Below are 20,832 nucleotides of genomic sequence, written 5' to 3' on the forward strand. Positions count from 1 at the left end.
GTAAAATGGCAGCCAAAAAATGTGAGGATGACTGCCATAATGTTCAGAATGAGGGAGGTGGTGATCACACCATACTCTGCCCTGATTAGATCACATGTGGAGGAGTATTAGGTCCCATTCTTGGTATTACATTCAAGGAAGTGTGGGGTGGAGTCCATTTGGAGAAGTTCTCTGATTTCATAGCCAGTCCTCCTTCCACTACAGTGTTCTGCTTCATAATTATTGGTTAGGGATATTATGGAGGAGTTTTTCATGACGTTGAAAGTTGAACTAGACCACTGCTAGGGTCCATTCCAACTCAAGCTAGAATGTATTCAGAGGAGAGTGACAAGGTGGTGAATATGTTATTGGAAGGCACTGAAGAAGTTGAATTTGGACTTGATATGTAAGTGGGAAAGGGCAAGGGAGAGGATGATGTATTTGTGTTGTTTCAGTTGTGTCTGACTCTTCATGACCACATTTGGGGTTTTCTTGGCAGAGATACTGGAGTAGTTTGTCATTTCCTTCTCCAGCTCATTTTACAGATGAGGGACCAAGGCAATCAGGGTGAAGTGACTTGTCCGGGTCACGAAGTTAGCATCTGAGGCCAGATTTGAACTCAGGAAGATGAGTCTTTCTGACTCCAGGCTTAGCACTCTCTCTCTAGACTCATTTGGTTCTCCTTGAGCCTCTAGAATAGAATTGGAAAAAATGAATAAAGTTGCCAAGATTTGGGCTGTGATGCCAGGTGGGATTTTCTGATGATTACATCTATTCCAAAATGGGATAGGCAATCTTAGGAGTCAGTGAAGACTTGGGCATTGGTAGCCTTCACGGGGAGGCTAAGTGGTTACTTTATGTTAGAGAGATTTCTATTCATGGGCAAACTGGACTAGATGAGAACTCTATTCCCTTCTATCTCTGAGATTCCAGAATTCTGATCTTAAGATTATAGCAACCAAGAGTAGGTTGCTGTAGTGCTATACCTGAAGTCAAGAAGACCCAAGTTCAGATTGGCTTCAGACACTTACTAGCTCTGTGATCTTGGGAAATATGCCCCTTAACTCTTTTGTCTTGGTTTCCTCATCTATAAAATGAGGTTAATAATAGCACTTACCTCCCAGAGCTGTTGTAAAGATAAAATGAGATGATATTTGTAAAACACTTTGCAAAACTTAAAGCACTATATCAATGCTATTATTGATCATTATCAATCAATATTAAGTTAGTGGTGACAAGACATAGACCAATGCTTATTTCAGTAATGGCTGCTGAAAGGGGATATAATTAAATAAATCACGAAGAAATAAGAATTAAGTAATCAAGGGATGAACAACTAGGATATACTAGATAAACAGAGAATTAGGAGTATTGCAACAGTAAGAAAAAATGTCACTAAATACAATGGGTTGCTGTCTGTGCAAGCAGAACCTAGACAACTGCTGATTGGAGAAACCATAGAAGCAGATCCATGTATCATGTAAAAGATGGGCTCAGTGACCTCCAAAGTACGTTTTAACTCAGAGATTCGATTGTTCTTTTAATAGACAGTCTATTTACATCACCAGTGAATTAAAGGTAAGAATCAATTTGGATTGGGAGCATTTTTGTGCATGATTCTTTTGGGGAAACTATGATGTTCTAATCACTGCTGCAAAGGAAGCTTGCCAGGAGAAAACTCAGCTCCGTAATTCTCTCATGCCTCATTCTCATGCAGTAATCAATTATTAGCATTTGTTTTCTCTAGTGTGTTAATTAAACCCTGGTACTATGTGCGTATGTATGTGTTTCTGGGTTATTAAGGAGCCGAAGTTGTCACAGCACATCATTTGCAGGGAAACATAGCTTACTTTTTTTTTCCTTTTTTTTTTCCTGGCTCCTTGAATGTGGCTGGTGGTTTCATGACCCCTATTTGCTCTGTGTCTCTCCCATATATCACCATTAACCAAACCTTTCAGGCTGTGCCTGTGATGTTTCCTCAAAGAATCATGGGCTTTCAGAGTTGGAAGGGACCCCTGCAGTGTTCTAGTTCAACTCCTTATGACATATGAAAAGATCATTCCATAAAATCTCTAACAAATAGTTTTCCAGGAAAGCACTATAGTGATAGGAGGGCTAGATGTAGAGTCAATTACTTAACTTTTCTGGGCCTCAGTTTCCTCATAGGTAAAACAAGGGGATTGTATTAAATGATCTTCAAGGTTTCTACCAGATCTAAAGCTATCATCCTTCTAGCCTCAGCTTGAACCCTTTCAGTGATAGAGAAATCACTAGATTGTGAAGAAATCTGTTCAATTGGTAGAAAGTTTGAATTGTTAGGACATTCTTCTTTATCTGGACCCATAGACCTTTGTTTATCTACGCTTGCAAAGTCGGCACCAAGAGCATGCTTCTTACCTCTTAGATACTTTGTAATTTGGATATGCTGCCACCAGATGAGTATCATGCCTTGGATATAGCTAGCTGTGCGTGCCTATTTATGCATATATACACAACACACACATATGTATATGCACAAGGCAATGTAATGTAGTGGATAGGAAGCTGGCCTTACAAGCCAGAAGTTGTTGTTGTTCAGTTGTTTCAGTCGTGTTTGACTCTTCCTGACCCCATTGGGGGTTTTCTTGGCAGAGATACTAGAGGAGTTTGCCATTTCCTTCTCCAGCTCAGTTCATTTTACAAATGAGGAAACAGGCAAACAGGGTTAAGTGACTTGCTCATGGTCACACAGCAAGTAAGTGTCTGAGGCTGGCTTTGAATTCAGGAAGATGAATCTTCTTGACCCCAAGCCTGGCACTCTATCAACTCTATCAACTACCTGCCACCCAGCTGCCCTACGTCCATATATGTATGACTATATATATGTATTGTTATGCCTATTGCTTCATCAGAGAATATGATTTACTAGAAGCATAGACATGTATTAATTCCTTATGTATGCTGGATATCAGATTTTTATCTGACATATTTAGTGCTCATTTTCCAGAGTCTATTTCTTTTCATTTTAGGAATAGAATTTTTTTGTTGCACAAAATCATTTTATCTTTATATAATATAGTCTATCAATTTTGTTTCCAGTTATTTCTCTGTTTGATAGAAAAAATTTCCTTCCTCTCCATAAATAAGGCAAATGAATAATTCCTTGTCTTTCTAGTTTTATTATTTTAAAAAGATATTAAAATAATTTATCCATTTAGAATTCATAATTCTATAAAATAACTTATTGGTATTGCATTAAATATGTATTATTGCCATTTTTATTATATTTGCTCAACCCAATCATGAACAGTGGAGGTATCTACTCCTGTTCAGTTCTTCCTTGATTGTTCTCAAAATATTTTTGAAGTTGTCTTTGTATAAATCTCTTGTATGCCTGATAAGTTAATATGGCAATATTTGACATTTTATTTCTTGTGAGAAATGATTCATTTGGATCCCTACTCTATTCCAATCAGTATTAATCAATTTGATATTTTACATAAATCATATAGGGATAATTAGATAAGATAGATTCTTTTAGTAGGCCTTTATAGCCAGCCTCAAACTTTAATGTAGTGTTCACTATTTGTTTACCAGTTATGAAGCTCAGTTGTGTAACCACAAGAATGCTGACAAAGATATCTCTATCCTGTTTTACTCACAATTCTCTTTTTTGATAATTAATTAATTTGTTTTTTGTTTTCAATATTCACTTCCATAAGATTTTGAGTTTTAAATTTTCTCTTCCTCCTACTTCTCCGCCCCAGATATACAATCTAATATAGCTTCTACGTATACATTCTTGTTAAGCATATTTTCACATTAGTCATGATATAAAGAACAATTAGAACTAATGAGAGAAACCATGAGGATGAAGTAATAAATCAAAACAAAGGAAAAGGAGAACAAATGGTATGCTTCTATCTGCATTCAGACTCCATACTTCTTTCTCTCTGTGTGGAGAAATGTGTTTTTTTTTTTTTTGTGAGGCAATTGGGGTTAAGTGACTTGCCCAGAGTCACACAGCTAGTGGGTATTATGTGTCTGAGGCCGGATTTGAACTCAGGTCCTCCTGACTTCAGGGCCAGTGCTCTATCCCCCGTACCACCTAGCTGCCCCCTGTTTTCTCACAATTCTGCATCCAAACCCAGCATGGGTGGGATGCCTTGATTCTTTGGAAAGTCCCCCAAAGTCCCTCAACTTATTTTTGTACCTTCAGACCACCCTTTCTTGCTCAACATGAGCATCTTATGACCACTCAGTCACTTGAGACGACTCTTGCCTTGCCCATTTTAATTTTTAGCTTTTGAAGCAAGGTCTATCAACTAATAGGATTCTGTATGTTGTGTAGCCACTCTAGAGTGTTCAAGTATCAAATCTGGTGTCAAACTTTATAAAAATAAGGAGACATCTTAGATTGTGAGGAGATCGGGGTCCACTTCATTAGAGGGGACCACGGGCCCTTTAATAAAGTGCCTTTGGCTCAGAGCTCTGCCTCAGTTTCTTTTATTGTAGGTTGGACAATTTTAAACTCCACCTTTTCTTTCCATTAGTTTGCCTTGATTCTTGGTGGTATAAAGAAAAAAAAATTGGGGGGAACTGGCTTTTATCATACTATTTTACTAAAGGCATTTATTTATTTAAATGTTTATTTGTTCATCTATCGAGCTATCTAATCTCTTTGTTTATTTGTTTGTTTGCTAGTACCTGCCTTTTCACTGGCATAGGGAATTCCCTCTGAGTAAATTATCTCTATCAGTGCAGATGAGTAACTGCTCTGTAACCTGTGGTCTTAGAAAGTTGCTTAGGATACTAAGAAGTTGTGATTGACTTAGAGTCACAGGGCAAGCATATGTCCAGAGGAAGACTTGAACCCAAGTCTTCCTGACTCTCTATCCACAGTCAACCATTACATGCAGCTATTTTTTTTTAGCTGACTAACATTTTCTATCATGCTACTGGCAAATAGACATTTTAACTTTTAAATTGCCAGTGCTTAGCCACTTGATTACTCTTATGTATACAATGATCTCTTAATTGGCAAAAGCCTTTTTTTCAAGTCCTCACCCTTGACCTTTCTGCAGCCTTTCATACTGTTGACCATTTTTGATTACCCTCATCTTAACATTTTCTTTTCTTTGGTTTTTGTGTTTTCTCCTGGTTCTCCTTCTCTTGGTCTGACCCACTCCTTTTCTGTTTCCTTTCCTTATCTTCATCCTGGTTGCACCTGCTAACCATATGTGTCCTTCAAGGCTCTGCTTGGGACCTCTTCCCTTGTCCCTCTATCTGTTTTACTTGGTGATCTAATCAGCTTCCTTGCATTTTATTATCATCTCTATGCCAATGATACTCAGGTCTGTTTATCTAGCCCTGATCTCTATTCTCTCATCTCCAGCTGCCCATTTGACATCTCAAACTGAATGTCATGTACACATTAAACTCAGCATATCCAAAACTGAACTCGTCATCATTTCCCCTAAACTCTCCGCTCTTGCTAGCTTCCCTCCACCACTGCCCCAGTCACTCAGGCTCACTACCTAGGTGTTATTCTTGGCTTCTTACTCTTTCACCCCCCCCTCCATGTGCAATCAGTTGCCAACTTCTGTTGATCTTATTTTTATAACGTCTCTATTATATGTCTCCTTCGCTGCTCTGACATTGCCAACACCCTGGTGCAATCCTTTATCACCTCATGCCTAGACTATTACAATAACTAGCTGGTTGGTCTCTCTGACTCAAGTCTCTGTCCACTCCAGTCTACCTCCATTTAGCTGTCAAATTGATTTTCCTAAAGCACAGATTTGACTGTGTCACACTCTTCCCCCATTCACTAAACTCCAATGCCCCCCTATTATCACCAGGATCAAATAGGAAATTCTTTTGGGCTTTTAAATCCTCCGTAACCTTCCCCTTTTTCAACTTTGCTATTCTCTTAAACTCTTTCCCCCCTCAATACAGTGACACTAGTTTCCTTTTATTTCCTCTCCAAAAGCACCCCAAACCACTCTACTTCTTGACAATGAATTTTCACTGGCTGTCCCCCATGCCTGGTATTCTTTCTCTCCTCATCTCTGCCTCTTGATGTTCCTTGGCTTTCCATAAGGCTTAGCGAAAACCCCACCGTCTCCTAAGACCTTCTTAATGCTGGAGGTTTCCTTTGACCCTCTCTCCAGTTTCTACTGTACACATCTTGCTTGCACTTAATTATTTGAATATAGTCTACCCCATTAGAATAAGAGCTCCTTGGCAGCAGAAACTCTTTTTTGCCTCTCTTTGGATACCTCTTGTGCTTAGTACAAATGCCTGGCACAAAGTAGGTGCTTAACAAATGCTTGTTGATTTGTCAGCTATTGCTATTTTAAAGGTTCCTAAAACTGTTAAATAGGAGTGATGAAAATGGACACCCTTGCCTAATAAGTGTATTTAATGAGATTGCCTCTAGTGGTTCTCAACTGTATATGATATTAGCTCATAACTTTAGAGATGTGTTTTTATCACTATGAAAAGATCTTTCTATACTGGTATTTAAACTTAAAAGAAGCTTGAATTTTAATCAAAAGCCTTCTCTGAATTTAATAGCATGGTCATGTGATCTTTATTTTTATCTTAATAGGATGTCTTATGTTGATTATTTTCCTGGTATTGTTAGCTTTTCATTCCCGTTTAGCTATGTTGCTTAGTCATGATGGATATTTTAAAAATATATTTGCAAATATTTTGTTTTGAATTTTTGTACCAATATACATTAAACATATTGGTCTATGGTATTTTTCTCTCTCTCAGTTTAACTTTGCGTATTTGCCCAATCAAAAGATTTGGGCAGTCACCATAATTCTTTATGTTTTAAAGCAGTTTTTAGAGTATAGGAATTATATTTGATGGAACCTCTTCAGGCCCAGTGTCATTTTGCAGGGCAGCTCTTTAATGATCTACTCTTTCCTGCTATTGGCATATTATTGATCACAACAACTTATTTTGTTAATTTGAGTACTTTACACTTCTATATATCCATATTTTCTAAATAGAGCTGTGTGTACTAATCTTTGATGTAACTTTTTTGATTTCTTTTCTCCTTATCTTTCTTTTCTCATTTTTAATTTCGGCAATTAGAGTTTGCTTTTTTTAAAATTAGATTTTCTTGCAAATAATTTATCAATTTTGTTAAAGCCTTCCAAAAATAGTTCTTAGATTTATCAGTTCAACTTTTCAAAATATATTTTGTTCTATTGATTTCTGTTCTGATCTTAGTGATATCTTTTTGCATGTGTGTGTATCATTGGTTGGTTATTTTTGAAGGTGTTTTAGGTATGAATTCAAAATGTTCATTTTTTTCTTCTACCTTTTTGTTGATATAGGCATTCATGGCTATCCTTTTGCCTTTTGTGCACTAATTTGTTATTTGTTGTAGATTGGGCCTATGATATCTGTCCTGTCATTATATTTAATGTAGTCTACTATTATTATTATTTACAATTTCTTCTTTCCCACAGTAATTATTTAATACTTAAAAGTTTCCAAAGGATCTGTGCCGTTTAATTACATCATAATATTTTCCTAATTTTACTGTTCTGGTCTATGTGTATAGTGCATAAAACCCCTGCTTTTCTGGTTTTTGCCTATGTCCTTTTCCTTTTTGTTTTTTGTCTCTTTTGGGATACAGACCTAGTAATTGTATTGCTAGGTCAAAGTAAGCATGGTTTTATAGCCCTTTGGGCATAGTTCCAAATTGTTCTACAGAATAGTTGAATCAGTTCACAACTCCACCAATAGTGTGTTAATGTCTCATTTTTTCCCACATCCCCTCTACCATTTGTTATTTTCCTTTTCTGCCCTACTAGCCAACCTAATAGGTATGAGGTAGTACTGCAGATTTGTTTTAATTTGGATTTCTCCAATTGATAATGAGTTAGAGCATTTTTTTTTCACATGGCAATAGATAGCTTTGATTGCTTCATCTGAAAACTGATCATATCTTTTGATCATTTATCAATTGGGGAATGGCTCTAATTTTTTAATTTGACTCAATTCTCTATATGTTTGAGAAATGAAAGGGCAGCTAGGTGGTAAAGTGGATAGAACACCAGCCCTGGACTCAGGAGGACCTGAGTTCAAATCTGGCCTCAGATACTTACTAGCTGTGTGACCCTGGGCAAGTCACTTAACCCCAATTGCCTAAAAAAGGAAAAAAAAATGGGAAGAGAAATGAGGCTTTTAGCAGAGAAACTTGCTTCAAAATTTTTTTCACAGTTACTATTGCTAACTTTATTTCCCTCTAGCTTATTCCTCCACCCATTTATTCTATTCTCTCTCCTTTCACCCTGTCTTTCCTCAGAAGTGTTTTCTTTCTGACTATCCCTACCGCAATGTGCCTTCTCTTCTATCACCTCCTGCCCTTCTATTATCCCCTTCTGCTCCTACTTTTCTGTAGGGTAAAAAAGATTTCTATACCCAACTGAGTGTGTATGTTATACTCTCTTTGAGCCAGTTCTGATGAGAGTAAGGTTTACTCACTTCCCCTCATCTCCCCATCTTCCCCTCCATTAAAAAAGTTTTTTCTTGCCTCTTTTATGTGAGATAATTTACCCCATTCTATTCTTCCATTTCCCTTTCTCCCAGTACATTCCTCTCTTACCTAATTTTCTTTTTTTAGATATCATCCCTTCATATTCAACTAACACCTGTGTCCTCTGTCTATTTATACTCCTTCTAACTGTCCTAATAATGAGAAAGTTATTATGAGTTACAAGTATCATTTTCCCATGTAGGAATGCAAATAGTTTAACCTTATTAAGTCCCTTATGATTTCTCTTTCCTATTTACTTTTATATGCTTCTTTTCAGTCTTGTATTTGAAAGTCAAATTTTCTATTCAGCTTTAGTCTTTTCATCAAGAATGCTTAAAAGTCCTCTATTTCATTGAATATCCATTTTTCCCCAAAGGGATTATACTCAGTTTTTCTAGGTGGGTAATTCTGGGTTGTAATCCTAGTTCCTTTGCCCTCTTGAAATCATATTCCAAGCCCTCTGATCCTTCAATGTTGAAGCTGCTAAATCTTGTGTTATCCTGATTGTGGTGCCATGAATTTTTTTTCTTTCTGGCTGCTTGCAATATTTTCTCCTTGACCTGGGAGCTCTGGAATTTGGCTATGATGTTCCTAAGAGTTTTCATTTTGGGATCTTTTTTAGGAGGTGATTGGTGGATTCTTTCAATTTCTATTTTACCCTCTGGTTCAAGAATATCAGTGCAGTTTTCCCTGATAATTTCTTGAAAGATGATGTCTAGGCTCTTTTTTATCATGGCTTTTAGGTAGTCCAATAATTTTTAAATTATCTCTCCTGGATCTATTTTCCAGGTCAGTTGTTTTTCAAATGAGATATTTCAGTGTCTTCTATTTTTTCATTCTTTTGGTTTTGTTTTATTATTTCTTGATTTCTCATAAAGTCATTAGTTTCCATTTGCTCAATCCTAATTTTTAAGGCATTATTTCCTTCAGTGACCTTTTGGACCTTCTTATCCATTTGGTCAATTCTACTTTTTAAAGAAGTTTTTTTTCTTCAGTGAATTTTTGTGTCTCTTTTCCCATTTGGTCTATTCTGCTTTTTAAGGCATTCTTCTCATCAATGGCTTTTTGTACCTCTTTTTACCATTTGGCCTATTCTGTTTTTTAAGGTGTCATTTTCTTCAGTATTTTTTGTGTCTCCTTTAGCAAGCTGTTGACTCTTTTTCATGATTTTCTTGTACCACTCATTTTTCTTCCCAATTTTTCCTCTATCTCTCTTATTTGATTTTCAAAATCCTTTTTGAGGTTTTCCGTTGCCTGAGACCAATTCACATTTTTCTTGGAGGCTTTGGATGTAGGAGCTTTGACTTTGTTATCTTCTTCTGAGTGTGTATTTTGATCTTCTTTGTCACCGTAGTAACTTTCTCTAGTCAGATATTTTTCTGTTGTTTACTCATTTCCCCAGACTATTACTTGACTTTTACCTCTTTGCTAAAGTAGGGCTCTACTTCCAGGGTGGATGGTGCACTGTCCCAAACCTCAGAGATTTTGTGTAGCTGTTTTCAAAGATATTTCTAGGGACCTATAATTTTTAACTTCTTCCAAGGTGGTATGATCTAAGGAGAGGTGTTTACTCCTCTCCTGGCCTGTGCTCTGGTCTGTGAGTGACCACAAGTACTCTTTTCTGTCCTGGAACTGTGAGGAGGGTCCTTGCTCCACTGTGGCTATAAGCTCTGGTGTGCTAGTGCTCCTCCTCACCCTGAGACTGCCACCCAGGACTGAGACCTGGATCCGAGTATGGGCAAATCAATAAAGTGGCAGCAAAGAGCCCCCTGGAATCTCCTTCTGACCAGTTGTTTGAGCTCTTTATCATCTGTGGGCTAAGAACTCCACTGTCACTGCTGATTCATTTTTTCCCAAGGCCTGCTCCCAGTTTTCTGGGGCCAGGGCTGTGCTGGTGTAGCTTGCGCTCAACTGTGTTCCATTGTCACCCAGGTGCAATAGACCTTTCCTGCTGACCTTCTAAGTTGTCTTTGACATCTGTGGGCAGAGATGTCTGGAAACTGCCTCTGCTGCCACAAATTCATGCACCCTGAGTTCTGCTTCTGGCTTTCTGGGACCCAGTCTACACTGGTGTGGTCTGCATCGGATTGTCCTCCTCTCTTACCCTAGTGCAACAGACCTTTCCTGCTGACCTTCTCAGTAATCTTAGACTGGAAAATTGTTTTATTCCATCTTTTTGTGGGTTTTGCCACTCTAGAATTTTGTAAGAGTCATCATTTAAAGGTAATTGGAGGAGTTTGGGGGAGAGCTCAGGTGAGTCCCTGCCCTTATTCTGCCATCTTGGCTCCACCTCCTACCCTTATGACTTCTAATTATGATTACTACTTTCTGATGCCATGTAGAATAAGTTTAATCAATCTTCCATCAATCACCAATCAACCAATTATTTGCCTTCTATGTCCCAGGCAATATGCTAGGTCCTAGGGATACAAAGGTAAGAGCAAAATAGTCCTTGCTCCCAGAGAGTTTACGATTTGGTTAAGAGGGACTGACTGAACATACAGAGGTATATTTAAAAGATACAAAAAAATAGTTAAAAGATTTTTTTTTTTGAAAAAGCACTAGGAACTAGGAGAACAAGGGCCTCATGTATAAGGTAGCATATGAGTTGAGCCTTGGGAAAAAAAAAAACAATTCTAAGAGGAGGAGGTGGGGAGTATATTCAGGACATTGGGGCCAACTAGTACAAAATTATGTAGACAGGCAATGGAGTGCCATTTATGAGGGATAGTCAAAAGGTCAGCTTGGCTGAACTATAGTTTGCATGATAGAGAATAATATGTTTTCAGACTGGAAAGGTAGGTCAGGATAAGGTCATGAAATGCTTCAAATGCCAAAACAAAGTTGTTTATAATTGATCCTCTAGGTAATAGGAAGGAACTAGAGTTTATTGAGGAGAAAGTGGCGTGGCTAGACCTGTGCTTTAGGGAACTCACTTTGGCAGCTCTGTGGAGGATGCACTGGAGTGGGCAGAGATTTGAGGCAGGGAGACCAACTTGAAGGCCATTGCAAAAGTCCAAGCAAGAAGGGATGAGGGCCTGGGTAAGGCTGGTGGCCATGTCAAAGAAAAGACGGGGACCTATACGAGAAATGCTGAGGTACAAACAACAAAGTCTGGCATTGGCTATGCCCACTACAAATGACCAAGGAGCTAAGGACGACACAGACCTTACAAACATGCTAGAAGGATAATAGTTTCGTCAAGAGATAAGAAGAGTTAGAACGGGGATGGATTTTCTGGGTAGAATAAAGAATTCTGAATTGGATCTGTTGAGTTTGAGATGCTCATGGAATATCTATTTTGAAATGCCCAGTAAGCAGCTGGTAGTGTAGGACTGTGTTGGGGCAGCTAGGAGGTGCAGTGGATAGAGTCCGGATGGAGTCAGGAAGATCCGAGTTCAAATCTGGCTTCAGACTCTTACTAGCTACATGATCCTGGGCAAGTTACTTAACCCATGTTTGTCTTAGTTCCTCATCTGTAAAGTGTGGACACACTGGAGAAAGAAATGATAAATAACTCCAGCATCTTTGCCAAGAAAACCTCATGGGCAAGTCTGAGGGTCTCAAAGAGTTGAACACAACTGAATGACTAAACAACAGCAATATGGTACTGTAGTTCAGAAAAGAAATGGCACTGGAATGTATAGCTCTGGAAATCATCAGCATAGAAACCCAAGAAGGCTACAGACAGAGCCTTGAGGTACACCTGGAGAGATGCTGCGTGGGATGACTGAGCAATAGTGCCTGAGGACTGGGCAGACAAGTAGGTAGGGAGCTAAGGGAGAGCAGTATCACAAAAACCCATAGAGGAGGGAGTATCTAAGAGGAGGCGGTCATTAAATGTCTCAAATGCTGTATAGAAGTCAAACAGAGTCAGTTTGAAAAAAATCACTGTTGTTTGTTGTTGTTTTGTTTTCAGTTGGGTCCAACTTTTCATGACCCCATTTGGGGTTTTTGAAAAGATACTGGAGTGGTTTGCCATTTCCTTCCCCAGCTCATTTTACAGATGAGGAAATGGAGGCAAATAAGGTTAAGTGACTTGCCCAGCTTCACACTGTTAGTAAGTGTCTAGGGCTGTATTTGAACTCTGGAAGATGAGTCTTCCTGACTCCAGGCCTGATGCTCTATCCGCTGTACTACCTAACTGCCTGAAAAAGTTATTGGATTTTGTAATTAAGAGTTCATTGATAACATTGGAGAGTTTGGATTTTGTCTGTAAAAGGGAGGAGAGATATTTCATAATAACTTGATGAGGGGATAGAAGGGTCTAATGAGAGTCTTTTTCTTGATGAGGAAGATTCAGTAATTTGGGGAGCAGGGAAGGAGTCAGTTGATAGATATTGAAGATTAAATAGAGAGAGGGGATTTTTGTGGGGCAGTCTTCTGGAGAAGACAGGAGGTGGTGTCATCGAGGGTGAATGTAGAGGGTTGACCTTAGTGAAAAGAAGGACTACCACTTCATTTGACTGGAATCATGAAGGAGAGATGGGAGGATGATGGGATTGTAGGATGTAAAGAAGAGAAGAAGAGGGAATTCATAATGAATGCTCTTTGTCTTCTCAGTAGAGTATGAAGCAAGTTCTTCCACTGTGAAAGTGGGGGGAGGGGTGGTGAGGGAGGCTCCATGAAAAAAGAGAAGGTTTGGCATGACCACTGTGGGGAATGGGGTGGAGAATCAATTAGGGAGGAGTCAAAGGGTTGATTTGCTACTGAGAGGACCCATTTGAAATTATATAACAAGTTTGTAGTAGACTCAGTTAACATGTTTTTATGCATTCTTTCAGAATCATTTAGAAGCACATGAATAGGAGAAGAGGCAATAGTGAGAAAAATTCAGACTAGAGTTGGCAAGACAGAAAGGCAATATGACAGAGAACAAGGATTCAAAAGTAGAAGACAGTGTAGTTGACTGAATTAAAGGGTCAAGTTTGTGGAGGGAGAAAAGTGAAGCCAGAGTGGGCATGATGGTCTGGGAAGTACTGACAAGTGGAGGAATTAGAAGTCATGGGAGGATGAAGGTTTAGGAGGAGTAAGGGATAGGGAGAGATGGAATGATAGGAGGTAAGGATCAGATAAAGGAAATTTCAGAGTCTGTATCTTGGGAGTAGAACAATTGTGGATGATGGCAAGATCCAGAGATGGGTATGACCATCCTTATGTATAGATTAGGTAGAGTGAAGAAGCAGGTCATAAGAGTTGAGTATATTGTAGAATATTTCAAGGAATATAAAAATATATTTTCAGTTCTCTAATACAAGGGCAAAAGTTGAGGTGGAAAGGTAGACATGGAGCCAAATGTTGAACTTCTTGAGAAAAGAGAAAAAGAGGAAAGGGAAGGGGAATAAGAGCAAGTGCCAGGTACTGTTCTAAGCACTTTTACAAATATTATCTCATTTGATCCTCACAACAACCCTGGGAGGTAGTATTATTAATATCCTCATTTTACAGTTGAGGAAATTGGGGCAGACAGAGGTTAAGTGACTTGTCCAAGATCACACAATTATATTAAATGTCTGAGACTGAATTTGAACTCAGGTCTTCCTGAGTCCATGTATCCACTGCACCACCTGGTTGAGAGTGTTCTGAAATTCAATATATAATATTCAACAGTGTCTGAAGTCAGTGATAAATATGTAGAGAGTAAGCCTTAAAGAGGGAAAAGTTGCTGAGTGTTAATGACAGAAGGAGAGTCTGGGGGAAAAAAAAGTGCAAACATGGGCTATGCTAGTTCTCCCTCTAGGAACATAATGTTGAGGAGTATGAGAGAAGGCACAAGCAGGACTAGGAAAGATGGCCAAGAATGCATTATTACCTGGGGACAGTCTCAGTGAGTGCCAAGAGATAGGAGACCTAAAATTAAGCAGTCTGTTAATTATGGAACAGATATGCCAAAGGACACAGAAGAGGTGAGAGGGGTGAGAACTGGGTTGGATAGGTATGAAAGAATGGGCAATGGGAATTGGGGATGGGGAATATTTACTCTTAGTCCATCAGAGATTCAAATTTCCTGAGAATGGGAGAGTAAGAAGGATTGAGAGTTTGCAGTCACAGAAGAGTCAGGCAGAGTACTGTGTAGGTGAGAACAATATTGTTGAGGTCGGCCGCTTAGTAGAATGTTCTCCTTGGTGTTGCCTTGGTGGTCACACAGGTTCTGCCATGATTGTCATGTGGGGATATAATGGTTCCAGTATCTCCCAGGGTTTTTGCCTTCCCCCTCTCCATCCCACATTGGTTAGGAAGAGTCAATAAAGCCAGGAATTGATTTGGTTGGGTACAGAGCAAGGCACAAGCTTCCTGATGACCTCTGGCTGTGCTGATGTGGCTTCACCTTGGTTACCTAGGGGTACAAAACATCCCACTCACTTGCATGGGGCTGAGGCTTCTCTGACTTTGTGGATGCCAGAAGACCATTCAGGTCATCACACCCTGTACTAGACGTGTTTTCATATGGAGACAAGAGTGAGTTGCTTTTATAGCTGTTACATGTTAACTGTATTCTTGTTTGGATGTCCTTGTTCTGTTAGAGCTAAGTAAACCTCCTTTTATTAACTATTTAATGACTTACAAGTGCTTCATTCATCCCAACATTGAACTTGAACTAACAGGGTGCCAGAGTTAAGTATAGGTTGGCTAGTAGCCGCCGTATTGTTGTGCCAGCCATACGTCAGCCAATCAAATACTCTAAGACAACTATCATGTCTCTATCTACCCACTTCAAGTCTTTTTCCATTTAAACATTTCCAATCTCTTCAACTGTTCTTTTTTGTGACATACTCTCCACTCTTCTCACTAGCCTTTTGGTTGCACTCCTCTTGACTTCTCCATTGTACCCCAGAAACCTCCTCATCCTGGAAGATCATTTCATCCTTGGAACTCACACCTTTCAGTATCCTATGCCCTTGTGGCCCCTCTCTTTAAATGGAGAACCTCCATTTAAGGAGGTCACCTAGGACTTCATTTCCTACCTTCTTGTACTCCTATGGACTTTTCTATCATTTTCTGTGCTCAATACCTTCCCTTTCCTGGCCCACCCCTTTTAGTTTCCTGTTGTGTGTTGTTTCCCCCCATTAGAATATAAGCTCCTTGAGAGAAAGGACTATCTTTTGCCTTTCTTTGTATCCCCAGTGCTTAGCACAGTGCAGGCACATAGAGGTGCTTAATAGATGTTTATTGACTGATTGACTAATTGACTATTCTAGTCACCCACCTTTAGATGTATTCCAGCTTGTCAGATATCTTCCCGAGTCAGACTTTTTCTTCTCTACCTAGGATTGTTGGTTGGTCGCTAGTTCTACATTTTCCTTCCACCACCTGAGGTCCCCTGGCTCTCTCCTGTGCTATATTAATGCTTATTCCCTCACTTCTCTCCATGTGGGCTTAGAAATGCAAGAGTCCCATTTCTCTCTGCCTCTATTTTTCATGCCTCTTCAGAGTAAGAGGTCAGAGGTATCTTTTTGCAGGCAACTATTAATAATTTTACTATGGGAGTGGAGATGATGTTGGCATAAGCTATATCTGTATACCTATCTATCTATATATATTTATTCATAGGTTGGTAACATTGGCACATGGAATAGATACAAGTTTTTCCTTGATTTCCTGATCATTAAAACCCATGACCTTTTTTTCTTTGTCTATCTTAACCACTGTAGCATTTGATACTTAAAGGAAGCAATGTAGCATAGGGAATAGAGAATTGGATTTGAAGTCGGAAAGATCTGGGTCTGAATTTCACCTCATGTATTTATAAGCTGTGTAACCCTGGACATATTACTTAATTCCTCTTAGCCTCATTTTCCTCAGCTATAAAATGAGGATAACAAGATTTTTGCTGTATAAAAGGTATTTTGTGACTGCTAAGGCATTATAAAAACATGAGCTGTTATTTTACTATCATTATTACATCTCCTGCCTTGACTTCTTTTCTGAGATTCTGTTCAGGACCTCTCTTTGCCTTCTGGTCACCTTCAGCTGAGTGACCCATAGTGACCTTAGATTCAACATGTCTAAAACAAAATTATTTTTCAGCCAAATCCAGCTCCCTCTGGGCCTGCGTGTTTCTGTTCTTGCCTATTCCTCTATCATTCAATAATCCAGCCTTGAAATCCCCTTTCTCTGATTCCCTTCACCAGTCACATCCCATCAGTCATCAGATTCTGTCTCCTTTTACTCTATAATATTTTCCATATCTGTGTACACATTCCTTCTTTTCCATTGCTACCATCTTTTCATGCTGCCATATGAATCTAGGCCTCACTGCCTCTCCCCTGAACCATCACATTGATTTCCTGACTTGTCTTCCTGCCCTTATTCTCTACACAAGTCACAGATTTAGAGCTAGAAAGGACCTTAGAGACCATCTATTCCTTTCTTCTCATTTTATAGAGAGATTAAGTGATGTGTCCAGGGTTACACAGGTAGAAAATGACAGTCTTGGGATTTGAACTTTGATCCTCTATAAGTCCAGATCTCTTCCTATTGTACCACACTTATTTTAACATATCCTAAATACCACTACCACCTCAGCCTAATTAAAATACCAATTGTGCAAAACATATCCCTAGTAAAAAACATTTAATTCTTCCCAAAGGTCTAGCAAGGGTGGGGAACCTGTGGCCTAGAGGCCACATGTGGCCCTCTAGGTCCTCAAGTGTGACCCTCTGACTGAATCCAAACTTCACAGAACAAATCCCTTTAATAAAAGAATTTGTTTTGTAAAACTTGGACTCAGTCAGAGGGCCACACCCAAGGACCTAGAAGGCCACATGTGGCCTTGAGGCCTTAGGTTCTCTACCCCTGGACTATAGGATAGATTCCTTGGCCTATCATACCTCTCCCTTCACAATCTTACCTCTTTCTAACTTACCTTCTACTATTTCTTATGGAGATCCTTTTAGTCGGGCTAGATTATTAACGGTCTCTGGACCGCTTACCTGATGTTGCCCTTGTCTGTATTGCCTTTCTCCACCTCTCCATTTAAGCTCTACCCTTTTTTTCAAGGACCAACTCAAGACAAGACTGAAAACCCCTGCAGTGAAGGGAGCATGCTTTGTGCATCTCTGTATTCTTGGCAAGGCCTGATACAGAGCTCCACGCATAGTACGCACTCAATAAATACTTGTTGCAATTGATGATAATAATGATGATGATGATGACAGTGTAGGTCTGATGAGGTATCATTTCTCTCCTCAAGTTCTTCAGTGAATTATAATGCTTCAAGATTAAAATTCAATATCCTCATTTTGGCATTGTAAAGCCCTTCACAGTAATATTACATTATATTCATATACTACAATTTGTTTACCTATCTCCAAATCAATGAACATCTACTTTGTTATCAGCTCTTTGGTACCACAAAAAGTGAATATTTTAGTTTGTGTAGGATCTTTCTTTACGTGTTTGACCTTGTTGGAGGTGTGTGCCTAGCAATGCAATCTCTGATTCAAAGAGAATGGACATTTTCATCACTTTAAAAATTCCAAGCTGCCTTCCAGAATGTTTGGATCAATTCACAGCTCCCAACTTTTCAGAGCATCTAGAACATCAATTATTTCTTTTGTAATCATTTCCAATTTTTTTGGCATGGGGCAAAACTTCAGAGTTGTTTTGAATTGCATTTTTCTTCTTATTAGTGAATTAGAGCAGTCTTTCATATAGCTGTTAATAGCTTACAATTATTCTTTTAAGAACTGATTATATAATTTGGCCACTTATCCATTGGGAAATCAGTCTGGCCTTATACATTTGTGTTGATTTCCCATTTATCTTGGATATCAGGCCCTTGCCAGAGATATTTGATGCAAACACTCCCCCCCCTTTAATTTCCATTTTCCCTTCTTATCCTAGTTATAGTAATGTAAATGATTGTCAAGTTCATGTAAGTGGAAAAATGCATTTTAACTTTTGTGACTCTAGCCCTTGTCTAGTTAAGAATGTGCTACCCCTCTACCATGATAGCTGTGAAAGGTACCTGATTTTATTCCTTCCTAATTTTTTTAGTTGTGTGGCCTTTTATATTCAGCTTATATGTCCATTTTGAGCTTATTGTGGAATATACTGTAACTGGTGGGTCTAAACCTAATTTCTGTGGAAGAGAAAGTACAGTTTAGAAAAAATGGAAGGAATCTGGGATCCTGGACTTAGGGATGGCAAAGGTCTTGGATGTCATCTAGTCCATCTCCCCTATTTTACAGATAAGGAAAATGAGACCATGGGAGATGAAGTGACTTTCCCAAAGTTATAAGGCAGGAAGTAGCAGGATTATGTGAACTCAAGTTCTTTGACTTTCAATCCATCAGTCTTTCCATTGCATCACAGCAGAGATATATTTCAGTAAGCACAAAATGGACAGGGAGGAAGTAGTACATAGGGTCTAGAAGAAGATGAGCTGTTATGATGGGTAGTGGTGGGGAAAACAGTGTCAGGGGTCATAATGGTGGCTGGTACAACCAGTGGGAATTACTTTGGGGGCTAATTGCCAGCTCTACATGATAATAACACATTGATCTCTGTTGTTTTTCATGGAATGAATCCCCAGGCCAAGCAACTTGTGGGGAGGAGACAAGAAGAGAATAATTTATCTCACCTTGGTGGACAGGGGTCTGAGGGAGAGGCTTGGCAACTGGACCTGGGGGTTGTGGCATTCCAGGGTCAGTTGAGAGCACAGCCTTTCTGGTAGCCAATGGAAATTGGAAGTGGATAGGCAAGAGTTGTTCTCTCTGGGGAGTGAAACTGGGCTCCTGGGATGTTGGCACTTGGGGCACAGCCTTGGTAACCCCAAGTTAGTTCCAGATCTAAGAGTGAGTCAAGTGGCTGAAAATATTGGAAGCAGCAGTGGCCTCAGACTTCTCAGACTCAGCTTCTTCCAGGATCTTTGCATATAGAATATTTTTTTGCTTTTGTTTCAAAGCAAAAATGTTCCTGTTTCATGAAGTAGAAGAAACTTTATCATAAATTCAGCCTTGACTCACCTCTCCCTGTCAGGTTTCTGGACCATTATCATGTTACCAGCTCCTCTTACACTTAACACCAACAGCAATGATAACAATAGCAATCATGATAATAACAACAGTAATAACAGATGACTTTTATAAAGGACTGAAGATTTTACATGATGTTTTCTCATTTTATCCCCAGAACAATCTTGTGAGGGAGTGTGTTTATTATTATCCCCAAATCCATTGGGATCATAGGATGCTGCTAAATTTAAATCTGGAAGAGACCTTTGAAGCCATCAAGCCAGAGATCTTACCTCCCCATTTTGTAGGTGTGGACATTGGGAATAAAAGAGCTCATGTGACTTGCACACAGTCAGTAAATGAATGAGGCAGGATTTGAACCATCACCCCAGCATTCTCTCTCATGTTTACGCCCTAGACAGATGACCCCCTCTGAAAATGTTGCTCGTTCTTCATTTTCAAAAAGGACCAATGACATCAGGGGGATGTCATGACTTGTGTGTGAACTGGATTTAAGTGAGGCCAAGTTGTCCAAAGTTGTCAGCCTTACTCTCTAGGAGAGAGACTTATTACCTATAAGACCCTAACACAGATTGCTGATATCTTACCCCCCATCCTAACCTCTTATAATAATGATACTTTTCACATTTAGGGCCTCTGATTACAAAGTACTTCATATACCTGATCTTATCTAATTTTTCACTATATCTCTGTATGGTGTTAAAATTCCCATTTGACAACTGAGGAAACCTTAGAGAAAGGAGGTAGCTGGCCCAAGGTCACATAACAAGTTAGTAGAAAAGTTACTGGGCAAGGCCCTGTTTTTCACTCAAAGTTCAGGGAACTTGAGACTATTCTTGGCAAGGTCTAGTGTCTCTGGCCTTTTTTTTTCCCTTATAGAGTAAAAAGCATTTGGTGCTCTGCCCAGCATCAGACTCATGTCAGCCCGCAGTAGTAAAAGCGCCAAGCTAAAATGCTCCCCTAACTCTCTGCTATTTTCTAATAAGTAGCCATGTCAGGAGGTAAAAAGACTAAGAAAAGTAGAAATTATTTGTTAAAAACTACCTTCACTACTAATAGGAACTAATCGTTGTTGTTCCTTTGACTATCAAAGAAAGAGTAGAAGACGGGTGGAAAAGGTTTTCGGAGTTGGACACTTGTAGGCAAAATTGGGAAATAAAGATCCCTTGTGCTCATACTTTCTCACTCCTCCAGTGACATGGCTTCACTAGTACACTCTGCCTTCCCTGATACCTGCTCCCTTCTCCAGCCTTCCTTTCCCACTTCTTTCTCCTCCTTCATCCCTCCATTTAAAGTCTTGTATACTCTGACTCCAAATTATTTTTCTAGTCT

The 20,832-nt window shown here is 39.2% G+C and overlaps 1 long non-coding RNA gene across 4 annotated transcripts in view; it reads left to right on the top strand.

Annotated features, from left to right (window-relative positions):
- Positions 1-216: 216 nt before the first annotated feature.
- LOC144458202 (uncharacterized) overlaps positions 217-20,832 on the top strand; it is an 83,531-nt gene continuing 62,915 nt past the window's right edge. For 3 of the 4 annotated variants that reach the window (XR_013487766.1, XR_013487765.1, XR_013487767.1), the window contains exon 1: positions 217-385. This is a non-coding gene — a long non-coding RNA (uncharacterized LOC144458202). Of the gene's footprint in view, positions 386-1,457; positions 1,558-20,832 lie in introns of those variants that run through there. The other variant, XR_013487768.1, reaches the window with a different exon arrangement.

The sequence above is a fragment of the Phascolarctos cinereus genome, unplaced genomic scaffold, assembly GCF_003287225.1.
Source record: "Phascolarctos cinereus isolate Bilbo 61053 unplaced genomic scaffold, phaCin_HiC Scaffold_726;HRSCAF=1367, whole genome shotgun sequence".
Classification (NCBI taxonomy): Eukaryota; Metazoa; Chordata; class Mammalia; order Diprotodontia; family Phascolarctidae; genus Phascolarctos; species Phascolarctos cinereus.